The following is a 15,739-nucleotide window of genomic DNA, read 5'->3' as shown; positions in this document are numbered from 1 at the left end:
CTATCCCTCGTGTTCCTGTGCAGGAGGAGTATATCACAATTCCACTTCCTCTCAGCTGCCTGCAGGATAAAGCATTCTGCTGAATAAGTCTGATGTAGAGAAATAAAGAAGATTTTGGTCCTACTATTATTTGCTGCTGTTTTGTGATCAGTCTTCATCTCATGTATATTCCTGCTGGGGAAAAAAGCCCCAAACACAAAACCTGGAGAGAATTCTGTTAATAGCTTTGGTTGTCAATCTTCTCTTGTGACAGTTATCTGCTCAAGTCTTCTTAGGTCGTTTTTGGTGAAGGTAAGTCCAAGTGCTCTGCTTTTGGGGTAAGTCCAAGTGCTCTGCTTTTGGGGTAAGTCCAAGTGCTCTGCTTTTGGGGTAAGTCCAAGTGCTCTGCTTTTGGGGTAAGTCCATGTGCTCTGCTTTTGGGGTAGATGCATTTCTGTCCCAGAACAGCACTTTCTGCTTCTCAGGTGCACTGAGCTCTGTGGTTCTCAGCAGCATCGCATCACGGTCCTTTGCCCTGTGAGAGAGGACTCCACTCAGCACTGACCATGTCCAGCAATCCTCAAGCTCCTCTGGAAACCAATGTGAAAGCACCTATGGATACTCCAATTTCAGCCCTGTGACTTCATCCCCACAGAAGTGTGTCCATTGCATCCACTGCTTAATGTCACCCATGTGTCTGCAATCTTCTCAACTTCTGGACAAGGAACACCTACAGAGGAAAAGTGCAAAGGCAGATGAAGACTGATTTCTGTCTTCCACTTAAGGAGAAAGCTGTGCTCACCCATAACCTTTTGGATATTTCTCCATAGTTCATTAACTTCTAGGGCAATGCTTCCACTTAACAAAGCTTTTATGGGTCAAGGCAACATCTTGTGGTTTATGATGTCCTCTTGTCACCTCACTATGAAATGAGTCAGCGGAATGTATCAGCTTTCCACTGGGGAGACTGGCTTCTATCTGCTCAGCTAGAAGCATCTGTAGATCTGAATTGCTAATATAAAGACCCAATTTTTTTAGTTGCCTTTTATAAGTGATCATTTCTTTGGGATTGGTGTGATTGGATGATTACAGGACCTTTGGATGTTCATTGAGCACCAGCTCATTGGTCATCAGTGCTTTCCAAACTTCTTGCTTACTGAAACCAAGTGAAACCAAACTCCATGGTGGAGTTTCAGAGAGCTCCAGCTAACTTCAGAATCTCTCTTGGGCTGTTCTCAAAAGAGCAGCTCTTAGATCTGTCAATTGTCTTGTAATTTCCATTTATGTTTTTGCTTCTCTAAGAGCAGTTAAAATTTACCAAGTTTTGGAGGTTGCATTCAACATCATCAAAATAGATCAGACAGAAATTGCTGGACATTGAGTAGGATAGTGCTTTGCAATTGGAAGAGATTTATAAATTCATTTGGAGTCACTTTATCTGCTCTTAAAACAGAGCCATGCCATTTCCAACAGAGGACATGACGGATATTCACTCAGTGGTGCTGTAAGGAGAGTAGAAGAATGAAGAATTGTGCAGTGGTACAGATATATTTACCCCTCTGAATGCCGTGAAACATTTAATGGCCTAAGTGATCAGGAATATTGCTGTGCCTGTTGTAGCTGAGTGTAGGGTTCCACGGCTTCCAGCACCCTGGGTTGCCCTGTGTGTTCTCTTGCCTGCCCAGGTTGACAGTAAACTATTTAGGTGACTGTGATGGTACAGCTTGCAAACAGTCTATTACCTTCTGTCTCACTCTTCAGTGTCTCGGATTAATTTCATAGATAAAAGAACCTTTGTCCTTTAAATCTTCTTTCAGTCGTTTGAGTTAAAAATGAAGTGTCAGATGTGGCTTTAATTTCCTGCCTATTTTCTTTTAGGCCAGGTCTTTTGGCATTATTTAATCCAGGTCCTTTGCTGTTATTTAATCAATGTGATATTTTAATGCAGCTGTTTACATTTGGCTATTGCTCTGGCATGTTTAGAAACACACAACATGCCTGAAGTACGGAAAGAAAATTGCTAAAAGCTGAGAAGTACAAGGAGCAAAATACTTATTTTTCTTATTTTTAAAAAACCTCCCAAACCTGGTTATCTTAACATAGCCTAGAATGGACTTTGTGAAAAGATGACAAATATAGTCTTTGTTTGGAAGATGCTATTTAGATATGGCTCATGCAGGTGAATAGTTTAAAATGTGAGGGACAGTATTAATTTAAGGAACTTCATATTTTGAGATTTTAAAAACATAAATGCAAGAAGTTATCCACAGTAATTTGTTAATAGTAAAAAAGAAAAAAAAATCTGTACCAACCCAAACTATCAAGATAAAGCCTATGCAGAATTTAAATAGCTGCTTTCGAAGCTCGAATTGAAGTATGCTGCTTGATGTCATTCATGGCCTCTTTTTTAGGGAACTCAGATTTCCCTGTGGTCATATTGGATTGACTCAGGAAAACATAGAGGGGTCTAAACATCTCAGAGGGAGGTCTTCTGCTGCCTGCTGCAGAGGCTGCTTGTGCAGTAATGCAGGTTATGCTCTTTTCAAAGAGAGTCAGAACAAAACCACCCTCCATGACCAAAACCTAACTCTAAGACACCTTAAGTGTATTGGCCTTTCAGTGCCTTCTTTGTTCTGGGGCTGCACCATCTGCCTTCTGCTACACTGGGATTCTCATGAAGTGTTTATTTCTGTAGTGTCTGAAAGTTTGGGCTGTAGCATAGGTGTTAAAAGCACATAAGGAGGTAGCATTATGCTTAAAGATCCTCAAGTTAAACAGGTGGGAGGGAGGTTATTTTGCCCTTTTTTAAAAAAAACCCTTTTGTTTCATCCATTCTGCTGTTTTCTGTAGGTACTCTTATTTTCTAGTTGCTTCCCGTTATTACTGGGGATTTCACTGCTCACACATGCTTTGTTCTTTCTTGCATAACTCATTCATAAGCTATCATGCAGCTTTTATGAGTTTTTCCTTTTTATTTGAGCTTTCTTCTGTTTTTTGCACTCATATACCTACATTTCTTTCAACTGTTAAACAAAATCAGTCTGTATTCTGCTTCAAACTGCATGTCACAGGCCTTTGGAGGAACCAATTCCCAGCACACAGGCTCCTGCTGAAAATGCTGGTTAGACTGCTGGAGATCTTGCTGTGCCAGGGCCGCTGGGTATCTCTGTTGTGGTCATGAAAGATAAGCCCAAAGTGAGAATGAAAACCTGCTGGCCTTGCTCCTTCTGGTCTGCTCTGTACTACCCTGTCCCAGGGTACTGCAGCCTGGAACCTCTTTCACCTGGCTGCAAGAACAGTGACAGTGTGACCTGCACTGACTGTGCAGTGGAAGGAGCAGTGTAAATGGAAATTACATGCCAAAGGGTTTAGAATTCAGAAGTCCTTAAAAAACCCCACTTCCTAAGATTTTGAATCAAAGAAGAGATTTATCCTACTTTACTAGCAGTAAGAAAAATTTGGTATGAGCCAACACTTCTGGCCCAAAGATCAGAACAGCAGGTTCTCAACTCCAAAAAGGTGCAGGTTTTACCTTGTTGTTGATCCTTGACAGAAATCAAGTGTAAGCACTCCTCCCTTTGAGACATCAAGTGATGATGATGGCTCTGTTCCAGCAAGGCAATATTCCCGGGAAAGATAGCATAGCAAGTCAGCTGTCTAAAAATGGCTGTGTTAGAAAGGAAGAAAGAGTGAGAATAGAGAATGTCTTCTCAAATTAAAAAAAAAAAAAAAAAAAAAAAAAGTGTTATTTTAATAGTTCTTCTGACTCCTAAAAGTGGCCTCAACTGTTTGTACATTGGCTCCCAAGGTTATTGTCCTTCCACTGGAGGTAGTTTGTTTTAAAAAAAATGTGACTTAAAAAAAAAAAAGAAAGAAAAATAAGGTGCTCTAGTTAAAATTAAAAGAAAATACAAGCAAGGCAAAATATTTATTCAGAATATTATCAAAATTTTATTCAATCTGAAAGCCATCCCCTCCAAAGCTGATATCAGAGAAAACAGCAACAGTTAGTTTGCAAATTGGTTATTTAGAGAGATTTGAAATTCAACTTAATTTAGTGCTGATTTTGAAGTAATTGTTGTGTTAACCTAGGAGATCAGATGAAAGAATACAAATTTATCTGTGTTTGAACCAGAAATTCTCACAGAAATTGTCATTTGTTTTTCTGGAGTGTTATTCCTGGGCTAATAACTTCCATGTAGCTGAAACATTCCCCTCTATGGATTCAGTGCAGTTTATGGTTGTCTTTTTTACTCCACACAGAAATGTTATTTCCATGGAAGGACAGTATTTCCTAGTATCACAATGGTGGTTTTAATTCTGTTTTTCCTCCCTAATACAGCTGCATATTTCTAATGACTTGGCACTACTTATTAACTTGTGTGGTTTCAAATTTGTTTTCACAGAATTTAAGTAAGTCCAGGTTTCTTCAGTGCATTTCTGGAATTAAGAACACAAATTAATTAAATCTTGCTCAAATGAAAGCCCTCTAAAGAAATTGTATTCAGCTGTATCTCTCCCTGCTTTGCTAAGATTAATGAATTTTTGTGCTCAAAAGGCCAAATCTGTGTTCCTCACAAACAGGAAGCCCACAGGTGGGTGCCTTTGTCAGACAGGATAACAGAGTCTGGTGAAAAAGCTTTGATGTGTGCAGTGACCAGGTCAGATGTAGGATGTGATAGCAAAGCTTGATTGGATAAGTGAGAACAGTAATATGTGTCTATATATGTTGTTTTCCAGACACCCTGAAGCATTTCTGGTTCATACAAAGACCCCCTATAAGAACTGGTCTTCTCCCCCCTCCCCAATTGTGTTAGGTTTTGTGAAGTTGATTACATGGAAATACTTTGGGATTTTTTAATTTGTTTGGGTTTTGGCATTTCTCTCTTTTAATTTGGAAGGGGTTTAAAAAAGGTTTAGCTTCTGAAACATTTTGTTTCTCCTGGCACACTCTAAAAATCATCAGCCTTTGAAAAATTAAAATTCTAACTAAAACCTAGAGTTCCCCCATAAGATGATGACAGAATCTGGAAATCTGTTGTTTTTATAACTTGTGATAACAGAAGTGTTGAACAATTAATACCCTTACAAATACAATCCAGGATTTGAAAATTAAACAAAATACTAAAAAATACCCAAACAAAAAAACCCATAAGAGCACCACTTTTACATGCTTGGTTCAGTCTTTTAATATCTACTGGAAGCTGTGCCTCAGAAGGGATTTGAAAACATTATTACTTTCTGGATTTGTTTCTCCTGCTATATTTATCTATTTTTTATGCTGCCTCATGTTGGCTAGTACAGAACTATTTGAATTTGACGAGTTTAAGGAACCTTGCAAGCCACTCAATTCAGCTTTTCAACCTGTGGATGCAGAAAAATTAGAGAAGTCATGTCAAAGCATTAAAATCTTGAATGCTTATGTCAGGTAGCTCTAGATTCCCTGACTACTTCCATCTCATTTAACTCTAATACCAAGCTCACTCAATAGGACAAAAAATAGTCTATTGCAAGAGCCATCAGGTTATAAATAGTGAAAGTGTGTTACCTCTCCCTGCCTTTCCCATTGCTGTCTGAATGCTCCCCATTGTGCTCCCAGTTAATGTTTTAGTAGAGATTCCCACTCCTGTTGCACTAAGGACATCTGCCTGGTCTGGCATCAGCCAGTGTGAATAGCCCTGGAGCTGGTGTGTCTGCACGGTTCAGCACAATTCAGTACAAGGACAAGGCTCTGCTCCCTAAAGCAGGATCCTCCTGATGCTCATGAGGGACTGCTTGCTTTCTCAATGGTTGGTTTGTTTGGGTATGGCACAGATTTGACTAGAGCAGGAGAGTTTTTCCTCTTAAAGTGCACTTTTCAGGCAATGGCTGTGCAATTGTTACATTGAAATCTTAGAGAAAGCTTCTTCTAGTAGATTAAACCTTGGACCAGAATTTAATAAATCTGGCTGCTGGGGATTGTGACCAGTTTGATAATGGTGAGCCAATAATTTTGTCATAGTGTGCTTGATGCTTACCTAATTAAACCTGTTCACATGCACTGAACCTGGATATTTTCACATATCAGAGCCAAGAGTAAGAGTGTTTCACTAGAATGCTGGATGGCTTAGTCTGATGTGACATTTATCTTCACTCATCAGAAGTGCAATCAGTGGGGAGTTACCCAGATCTTTGTTCGTGAAGATAAATGTCAAATATTATCTATCTACATTCTCATATGGTGTCTATCACCATGGTATCTGAATGCCTTCCAAAGCAGTGATGTACACAAATTAGATCTAAACCAGTCAGCAAATGATCATCACAGAGATGTCGCTGACAATTTTCTGGCAGTGCCTGTTTGCACCGAATCTTTCCTGTTCCCTTTCATTCTGTATCAGACAGTGAGAGATAAGCTTGTTTAATTATTATGGGGGGGAGAGGGAGGGGGGAATCACAAAAGATAGATTGGACAGTATGATGGAATACTGAATTCATGATAAATTCTTTCTTTCACCTTCCTTTGAGTTTTTCTTTCTGCCCACGAGGCTAAAGACACGCTCCCTCTTCTAAAGTCGGTCCTGGAATAAGCAGTGCCAACAAGGCCAGGTGTAATTTAAAAATATTTATGCATTGTCAGTTCTGGAATTAATCTTTCTTAATTGAATTGACAGGAACTCATGTCTGCAGGTAATGTAAACTGTCAAACACTCTGCCAGTGACAGCATGTTGGTCAGGGTGGTGAAGTTAATGAGAGATCTAAATTATGATGGAATATCTCAGTGTTGGCTTTGGAGCCTGATGTTTATAAATGCATTAGTAACATCACATTAGCTACAGGCTACAGACTCTGGAGTTCAGAAGGGCTAATTACTTGTTTGCAGTTTCTGAAAGAACCGGGGATGAGCTATTTGCACCTCAGAAACATTTTAGTAGTATATTTGCTGCAGTGAAATTTCTTTCCCTTGAAATACATATAATGGAATTTTTAAGCACAATATATTTCTCTATATATAGTATAGTGCTCTTAGTGTCTGGAAATGCTGTTTTAAAATACACGTATCAAACTATTTATTGATGCTGTCTAGGAGGGTCTTACCCACTTCCACTGACAGTGAGCTCAAGCCTGCAGTTACCTGTTAGCAAAGCACTTGGCACAATCTAACAAAGATGCCTTCCTTTCATGGCAAAATGGAATGATTGTTAGCTTTCTAAAATCCAGAGTGCAGGGTGGATCCTGTGGAAAAGAAGTCACAGATAAGGTTTTTGTAGACGGAACAAAATTAGCAGATGAGCCTTTGCTTGCCATAGGCAACAGTTGATGAGAATTTCCCAGGGTGCTTAGTGAGGCATCATGAGCTGTGCCTGACACGCTCGGGGTGAGGCTGCAGACTAATTTTACTGAAGAGAGGTAGGAGGTGATGAATCCAGTCTGAATGTTCCATCTCCAGACATGAGCACTTGCTTATGTGCCAAAGTACTTGAAAGTATAAAACTGCTTTTGGCACTAATTAGGGTTCAGACCCTTTTTAGTGCAGCAGGCTGGGCTCAAGCAAGGATGCTGATTGCATTTTAAACAGCAAGGCTTTTATCTTGAGGAAGGTGGGTGATAAGAGAACACCTGACTGATAATAATGGGTCCAGTGATCCATTCTTCCAGACTAAAGGAACTGGGCTTGCAGATGGAGCCCTGGCTACAAAAAGCTAAAATACTTAAATATCAGTTTGGTATTGGGGCAGTCTTTCTGTGGGTTTGAGCTCAGGACAAAACCAAAGGGATCCTGAGAGTCCTTTCAAGCCTTTCACAGGCAGAATTCTGAGCTCATAAAAAGTCCCTTTCCAAACCCAACAGATGCCTAACTAGGAGAACTAAATAACATGGTCTAGCTCTTCTGTTGTAAATTTTTAAGAGGCAAGGTAATCCATTGTAGAAGAAGGTCCCTAAAATTTCACTGGTTTTGGGTTGTGTAGAACAAAATTATTTCCTGAAAAATTTGAATAAAGTTCACAATTCAGGTTTTATAACTTTTCAGAGGTATTACACAGAAATGTGTATTTAGCTGTCCTTTATTACGAAGGTGACCCTACCAGTCTTCATGTCAGAGGACAGAGAAGTAAAGGAAGAATTCCTGTAGGTAAGTGAACTGGAGCACACAGAGTTTGAAGTAACCTCGATTGTTGTAAACATCAGCTAGCACAGTAAAGGTAACATCTACTGATAACTTTGAAACATATTTAAGAAATTCCTTACCTGGTGTAGCACTGCTTTCTGTAGATGGTTTACACAATGAAAGCACAGGATTATTTGACACATTTGGAGAAATGCTGGTTAAATTTAGCCACACAGCTCTTTGTTCTCAGCAGGTATACATCATGTTATCACTGTTATTCTCTGCATTCAATGCAAGAGAACTGTTGTTCAAAGACTGTAGGGAAGTGGAGGCTCTGCGGATTAACAGAGCTGCCTGGGAGCTGAGGTGCTGAGACAAGCCTGGTCATGAGGAGACCTGGTCAGGCCATTCTCCCACTGTGGTGTTTTCACTGCGGGGTGTGGGACCTGCTAACTCCTCTTACCCTGACTGCTTGCCCTTAACATCCTTAGGCGTAATGATGTCTCCCTTAGACCTTTTCTGCCTAGCTTTATGTGTAGTTAGAAATTTTGTTCTGTGAAATAAATGGGGAAAAATGAGAGGAAATTAATAACAATTTTACAAATGCCGATTTAATTTTATTTTCTCTGGTAGCATAAGGGCAACATTGTTTATGAATGTTCTTCTTACAAATGCTTGTTAGTCAAATTCTTCCTTTCCCTCAAGTCCTCTCTAAACCACACATCCTTCCTTCATCTGCTTAGTGATTCTGTCCCATACCAAATAATTTATTTTAATGGGGTAATTTTGCATTATGAGGTAAATGTGTTTAGAATTGAGTTTTGTTTGAAATTCACCATTTTGCTTTAAAATAAATTTAAAATTGTCAGCTTTGTCAGACATATATCTTGCAGAGGCATGTACTTACCTAAAGGAACTAAGAAACACAAGTGGGGTAAAATTGAGTAACTTCGTTATGCACAAAAAGAAGTTCATTGAGCTTGACATTTCAGTTGAGGTGTTGTTCATTATACAGATACAGGGTCTGTTACAGCCTGGCCTGTATCTCTAAGAGCTTGTCACAGCTCCAGCATTGCCCTGAGCTTGGTTAGATGTCACTGTTGTTACCACAGGCAATTCTGGTAGCTTTCTCCTGCCTTTCTCTGGAACTGCTGTTCAAGACAAAACCGAAAAGTGTGTGTTTTCAAAGACAGGCAATGATTTTTTTCTTTACCCCGATTGAAAAAAAATAGATGTTGCATTCAGATTAAAAAAAAAAAAATCAGAGTTGAAATTTGGTATTTCCAGTTTCCAAACTGGAAACTCAGCTTTTGAGCCAGTAGTGGCATGCTGCAGTGGGTATGTATAATAGAATGGAAGTTTCACGGAGCAGGTGGCCACACGCTGAACAACTGCAGCGGGAAGGTGTTTCAGTGGTGCATCAGCATCTGTACTGCCTGACCTTTGCTAAGGTAAGACTGACTTGGAGGCTGGCTGAATTGAAGGCATTTCCCCCTTGCTCCAAAAGGGACTGGGAGCAGATCAGTCACTAACCTGGTGCTGACAGCAGGACTCTCCCATGGTGTGGCAGGCTGGCCTGGCTTTTGCCGTGCAAGAGAGATTTGAGGGTTCAATGAATTTTCTCCCCTCCCTATTGCCCTGAACGTAGTTTGTTTTCAGGGTCTTTTGCTAGTTGGGAGCATCAGAGCTAAGGTTCTCTTTCATTGCTTTGGGGGATTTTCATTCTCTTTTCCTTTAATTTTCTCCTCCCTGTTAATTGCATAAGAGAAGCTAAGAATGTTAACTGAACAGATAATTCTGGGTTCATGTATATGAGCAAGAAGAATCGAGATTTGCATGAAAATAGCTATCCTCAGGTTAGACCTTTGCATTTGGAAATAAGCTCTTTTCAGGTCTATTTTGCCTCTATTGTTATGTGTTTTATTTAATGTGAATGGTGGATGTTTGGGGAGGGACAGACGTTTGTTTGACTATTCAGATGCATTGGCAGGGTTTAAGTTGGCACAGCATGGATCAGAGCAAGATGAGTGGAGACATCTTTTTTCTATTTAAAAACACACCCACATATACTTGTGAAGTAAAAGTAAATCCTTTCTCAGAACCATTGCTTTTAGTGCTTTTACCTGTCTACTTTGTGTGTGTGTGTGTTTAAGCTCACAGCACAGTGGGACTATCCTATTTTGTTTCAGAATATTTCAAGGCAAGAAATAACAAAAACTTGGAATAAATCCTCTGTAACAAAGTTCCTGTATGGCAACACCAGAAAAAGATCTTGCTAGGTGTTCCAGTTCCGGTCTCTCTTGCATAAATAATTGTCTCTGGGGTTTGGTTTTTTTTTTTCTTTTTAAAACTTTCTTAATATTCTAACAGTAGCAGTTAATCATATATAATGCATGCAGATACAAAAATGTGTAGATTTAGGGCTAGACTGCTCTGACATGGACAGGATTAGTTCTAAAAGTTGAATTGCCTCCTACTCCAAACCAGGAACTCTTCAGCTTTGAAAGCAGCCCACTGAAATGGATTTCCTCTGCCAGGCCAGGGAGTGTCAGGGCTCCTGGGCAGAAGCTCATGGCTCGTCCCAGAGGTGCTGAGGCTGTGAGTTGCCCTTGGAGGCTGCTGTGTGACTGCACAGGAGGTGTTGGGGCTGAAGTGAAGGTGCTAATTAACTGTGCTAGCAGGTCTCAGCCAGGGAGTTATCTCAGTTAAAACAAAGGCTTTGTGTTTCTGGGAGTAAAAGAGCAGAATCATATAAAAAATACTTCTGGAACCTTTCTCCCCTTGAAAACATGGAAAGGAGTGTTAAGAAATCAGTGGTTTGCTGTAGAAGCCTCGTGCTCTTCTCCAAGGTAGATGATGTCTAATGCTTTGGTGCTAACTGGAGCCGTCATTGTTTTAGTGCATGTTAATGTCCTTTACATTTAGGGTAAGTCTTGGCCTTCTTATGCATTCTCTGTCTCAACTGGTATGTTGTCCTCTTTTCAGTGTCCATCCTCCTTTTTGGTACTTATGTGAGCTGGTGGCTAAGTAGGTTTTTGTTATCTTAATTTTATATTTTATTTAGTTTTATTTTCTTTATTATATTTGCTCTCCTGTGAGCAAATGAATTCTTCTGAGGGTCTCTTCTGTGCTGCTGATGTATCCTTGTCTCCCTGAGTTTGCCTGCAGTCCTGAAATGGAGCCTTGTGGCAAAGGAACTTGCTGACGACTTAGTTTGAGAATATTTTTTTTGATGACTACATCAGCTTAAGAGATCCTTCTCAAGGCCATAACCCATGATGTCTTTCAACACATCATAGTACTATGGCTGGAAGCAAATAAGAGGATTGTCTCACATTAAACAAAAACTCAGAAAGGGTGTAGGAAGGTTGGTAGTTTCTTTTTGTTTTGATTTTGTTAGTCAAAAGCATGGTAGTGAATGGGAATAAATACCTGAATTAGTCATGCCACCAGTGCCAATGCATTGTGAAGCCATGGCCCAACTGGAATGGTGACTCTGAGGCTGGCCCATCATCAGTCTTCATGCTATTTGCTCTGATAACCTGAATAGTAAGCAGTATGCAGTTAAGGCTAGAAAACTTGGGAGTTCAACAGAGAAGGACATCTTTCACAGCTGTGGGTGCATAATCCTCCTTTCAGAAGCACAGTGCTATCTATCCTAGAGTGGAATACTGTTCTGGGGATTCCAGTGAGAATGGGAAGCAGTGAAGTATCAGGGCTTGCTTATTTCATAACGTTGTCCTAATATGTAAATGCAGGGAGGCAATGCAGGCTTTCTCTGTTCTTATTAAACTAAATAATATGCTCTGCCAATATGTTCCAACAGTCACTTAAAATCTGCACTAAAACATCTTTAATATTTTGTAAATTTTTTGGCTTTTAGTTTGCAGGTTTAGAGAGATGGGAGAAGGAGTCTTCATGTGTATGTTATTAATATAGTCCCTGAAGAAATGCATCTGATTTATGTCCTCTACCTTCCTAAAGTGCCTACTTTAAACACTTGTTATTTTCTTGTTGCTCTGCCACTTTCCAGGCTAGTGCTGATGTCTCAAGCTTTTCTTGTACAGGAAGTGTTATTCTACTTGCTTGCGTTTGATTCTTTCCATTATCCACATTTAGATCTTTATTCATTTATAGTGCTTTTTTTGAGACCTGTAGCAAAATAAAATACAGGGTTTGGACATAAGGGGATTATGATTGATAGAACACTGTTAACATATCCTGGGTTTATTAATTGTTTCCTGTTTGATGATGCATCTAACTCCATTAATTTTCCTAACTGCTGTTTTATAGAGAGCAGTGACACGACCCAACAGACACACAGCTGTGTGAAGAGGCACTACTGGGAGTTCAGGTGCTTAGGTGCAAATCTGTAACTGTTCCATTACTGCCTAACAGCACTTCAGGTTTATATAAACTCTCCAGTCTCTCCTGGTTCTGCACCTTTTCCTTTCTGGAAGTATGTGTGTGTTTTTACAGCCAACCAGCTTGGCACTGAACCTGCATCATGGCCAAAAGCTTCAGTATCTCCAAAGGCCTGGGCTGACAGGTTCACTCATACAACTGTCTGTGCTGCTGCCTGCCCACAATTGCTCCTGGAAGGTGATGCCCAGTGTGTCTGCTTTTCTTTCACCGAATTTGCTTAACAGTGACAAGAATTACCCAGGAGACTGGAAGTGAAGGTTCGGTTCACTTCTCTGCCTGAAAGGTTTAAACCTGAATGTGGTGCCTGGCTGAGTGTGCCAGGCTGCTCCTGCTGCACCGCGCTGCGGTCACTGCTGCACTGCTGCAGCACCACTGCTGCACAAAGCAAGGGAGAGGAGGGGTTTGGTCTGCAGCCCCAGGTGCATGCTGGCACCCTCCTCAGCCCGGTGCTGTGTGAGACACGCTGCAGGCTCAGTGTTGCTCACTGACCACTTCTGGGTAGCTCTCCGAAATGGAGTGAGCACCGCTCCCTTCTGTGCAGGCACTCCTGGGTCCCACTGCTCATTTCGGGTGTTTGGTACCTCCTGCTGTGTTCTCAAGGCCTGGTGCTTTCTGCTTCAAGTTCTGACTCCTTGTAGGTCTGGGAAAGGAACAGAACTGTCTTGGAGGTTTTTTTCAGCACCTGCAATACATTCAGAATTTTTGCAGGCTTCAGGAAAGTGTTTTTCCCTACAGTGTTTCTCATCTTGCACTTGTCAGTGAATACTATCTCTTAGTCACAGTAAAGGTTACAAGGGAAACAAATTTTTCAAAGGGTATCTTTGTGGTCAGAGCATGGTCAGACTCGACAGAAAAACTGTGGGTTTTTTTTTTTTTTTTGTACATGAATTTTTAAAGAAGTTGATAGTTTTCCATTAAAGAATTGTCTTTCTAATTCATGGCCCTGCCTGTGGACATGACATGGCAGCTCTGAGCAATGGTAAGTACTGTGTAAAAAGCTGTATGGTATTTACAAGCTGAGCTAGTAAATTGACACAAGATGCAGCACTGACTGCTACCATTTCACACTTTAGTACTGCTTGCGAGTTGCTAAAGAGATTCTTAAGCATGTAGGGAGAGGGAGTGGATACAACAACATAGAGGTCAGTAAGGACCAGGCTTGGGGTGACTTTGTATGTAATAGGTAGGTTCCAAAGGTGCTTACAGCTCTGTTTTTCGAATACAGAAGCAATGGACGTGATGGGACTGTTTTTCCTTGATTACTAAATGTATCTTGTTCGTCTCCCTATGTGCGATGTATTTAGGGTAGGAATAAAACAGAAGTATGGGAAGGCCTTTGTGAACACACGAGACTTGGGATGTCATCTTGTGGTTGTTCAAAGAAATGCAAGAACAGCTTGTAAGTGTGCCTGAGTTTACTGCCTGTTTACACTGAGCTGGTATAGGTGCAAGTTTCTCCAGATATTTTATCTTTAATTACATGATGGCTCTTGGTAAAGTACATGACAGTAGCTGTTAACTTCCTTGCAGCCAAATCCAGAAGTCAGGGTTTGGGACGACTACAGCAAGCATTGATAGGAATGCTTGGATATGCTGCTTGGATACTGAGTGCATCAAAGAGTGCATCAAAAAGTGTCTGAACCTGTGTGATGGCAGAGGCAGGAGGACTCTGACAATGGTCTAATATTAGTTACCCATTTTTTGTTTACCCATATTAACTACCCATTAGCTAGTTACCCATTTTTTGTTATAAGCACTTTCAGTTTAGCTTTAGCCTTTCCCTGACTGTTCCAGCTGGCTGGCCAAACAAACTCATAGGAGGAGGAATTCCCTGGATTAAGTAATTTCCTGTAATAAGGAGGAGTGGTATCAGGAACATCTACATTCTGCCCTCTTTTCTGTGGCCTCACAGGCCATTTGGCTCAGCTGCTGGTAACTGGAGTGGTTCAGAGCTGGACTGGCCAAAGTGAACATCCCAGTCGTCGACGCATGGTGACAGCAGTACCAAGTTGTTCCAACACAGGGCTAAATCTCTGGGAACTGTTCCAGCTAGACAAAAACCTGCTGCATGTTGGAGTCATGCACAGCAGCTACACCAGGGATTTCAGATTTGACTAGCACTCTCTGTAAATATTAATGATCACCTTTTCTTTCTTGTGAAGATGTGCTGTCTTTTGTTTGTTACTGGGGCAGGCTGGCAGCCGGAATGGCTTCTCAGACTTTTCAGTTATGTTTTTAATAGCACTGCCTAATTGAAGTGAAACGATCAAGCCTATGCATGCTTGAACAAAAAGGCATCTGGAAGAGGGTGAACTCCACTCAGAAGGGCAGTACCTGCCACTCTTCAAATGCTCTGTGAACAGGCTTGCTTGGATCTCTGCTCCACACCCTTTGAAGTTAAATGCTTTCTAATTACAACCCTTAGAAGCAGCACACTTTCTTGTCTTGCATGAAAATAAGTTTGCTGTGATTTTTACCGTTTGTCAGATTTATGGCATTGATTGAGACAGATTTTAATAGTGGATGATCAAACATTAGCTCATGCAAATTGCTGGTTATTTCTGGAGTGCTATTTCATCATTATTGGAGAGACAATCCATCTGGATAGTGATTAGTTCCAGCTCTAAGCTCTCATTCAAGGGTCAAGATGCTTGAGAGTTTCTTGACAACAAAAAAAAACTAAGGGTGGTGTTATGTTTTCGACAGGGTGGCTGCTGCTTGCTCCACTCTAGCCACTGGGACTTCACATGATGGAAGCTGTTTAATATTAGACCTTTAACCTAATTCCTCCAGCAGAATAAGGTTACTTATTTTGTCCAACGAGTACATGCTTATTATTTTACAGTACTGTGTTATAAGAAAGTGTTAAGTATGTACTAAATACAATGACAGAAGTTTTTAAAGACTCATTTTTGTAGTTACTTTTGACATCTTTTTGAAGATAGCTGAAGCCTTTATCCAGTCAAAAATGTGACAATCACACCAAACGCTGATTTCAGGCTTCTGCATCAGCCCTCCATAAAAGTGAGATAGAATCCCAGACTATAATCTGATTTTTAGTGCAGATTATATTTTACTCTACCTTGGGAGAGTTTTGAGGCAAAATGAGATACTTCCCATGTGCAGATCAGATTTCAAACAAGGGTTGATTCTAGGTCATGTATCCTCCTGTTTCTGATTCATGATCATTTCTAAATACAAGGAGTATAGTGAAACTAGTCAACAGATTTCTTTATTAATTTCCT

The 15,739-nt window shown here is 40.5% G+C and overlaps 1 long non-coding RNA gene across 1 annotated transcript; it reads right to left on the bottom strand.

The window, feature by feature from the left end:
• Positions 1-359: 359 nt before the first annotated feature.
• Positions 360-13,364, bottom strand: LOC135306621 (uncharacterized). Its single transcript, XR_010367411.1, has 3 exons — positions 7,095-13,364; positions 3,512-3,646; positions 360-709 (listed from the first exon to the last, which is right to left on the bottom strand). It is a non-coding gene; the product is annotated as an uncharacterized LOC135306621 (long non-coding RNA).
• Positions 13,365-15,739: the final 2,375 nt, after the last annotated feature.

Source organism: Passer domesticus, chromosome 8 (assembly GCF_036417665.1).
Source record: "Passer domesticus isolate bPasDom1 chromosome 8, bPasDom1.hap1, whole genome shotgun sequence".
NCBI lineage: Eukaryota > Metazoa > Chordata > Aves > Passeriformes > Passeridae > Passer > Passer domesticus.
This window is presented reverse-complemented; position numbering and strand designations above follow the sequence as displayed.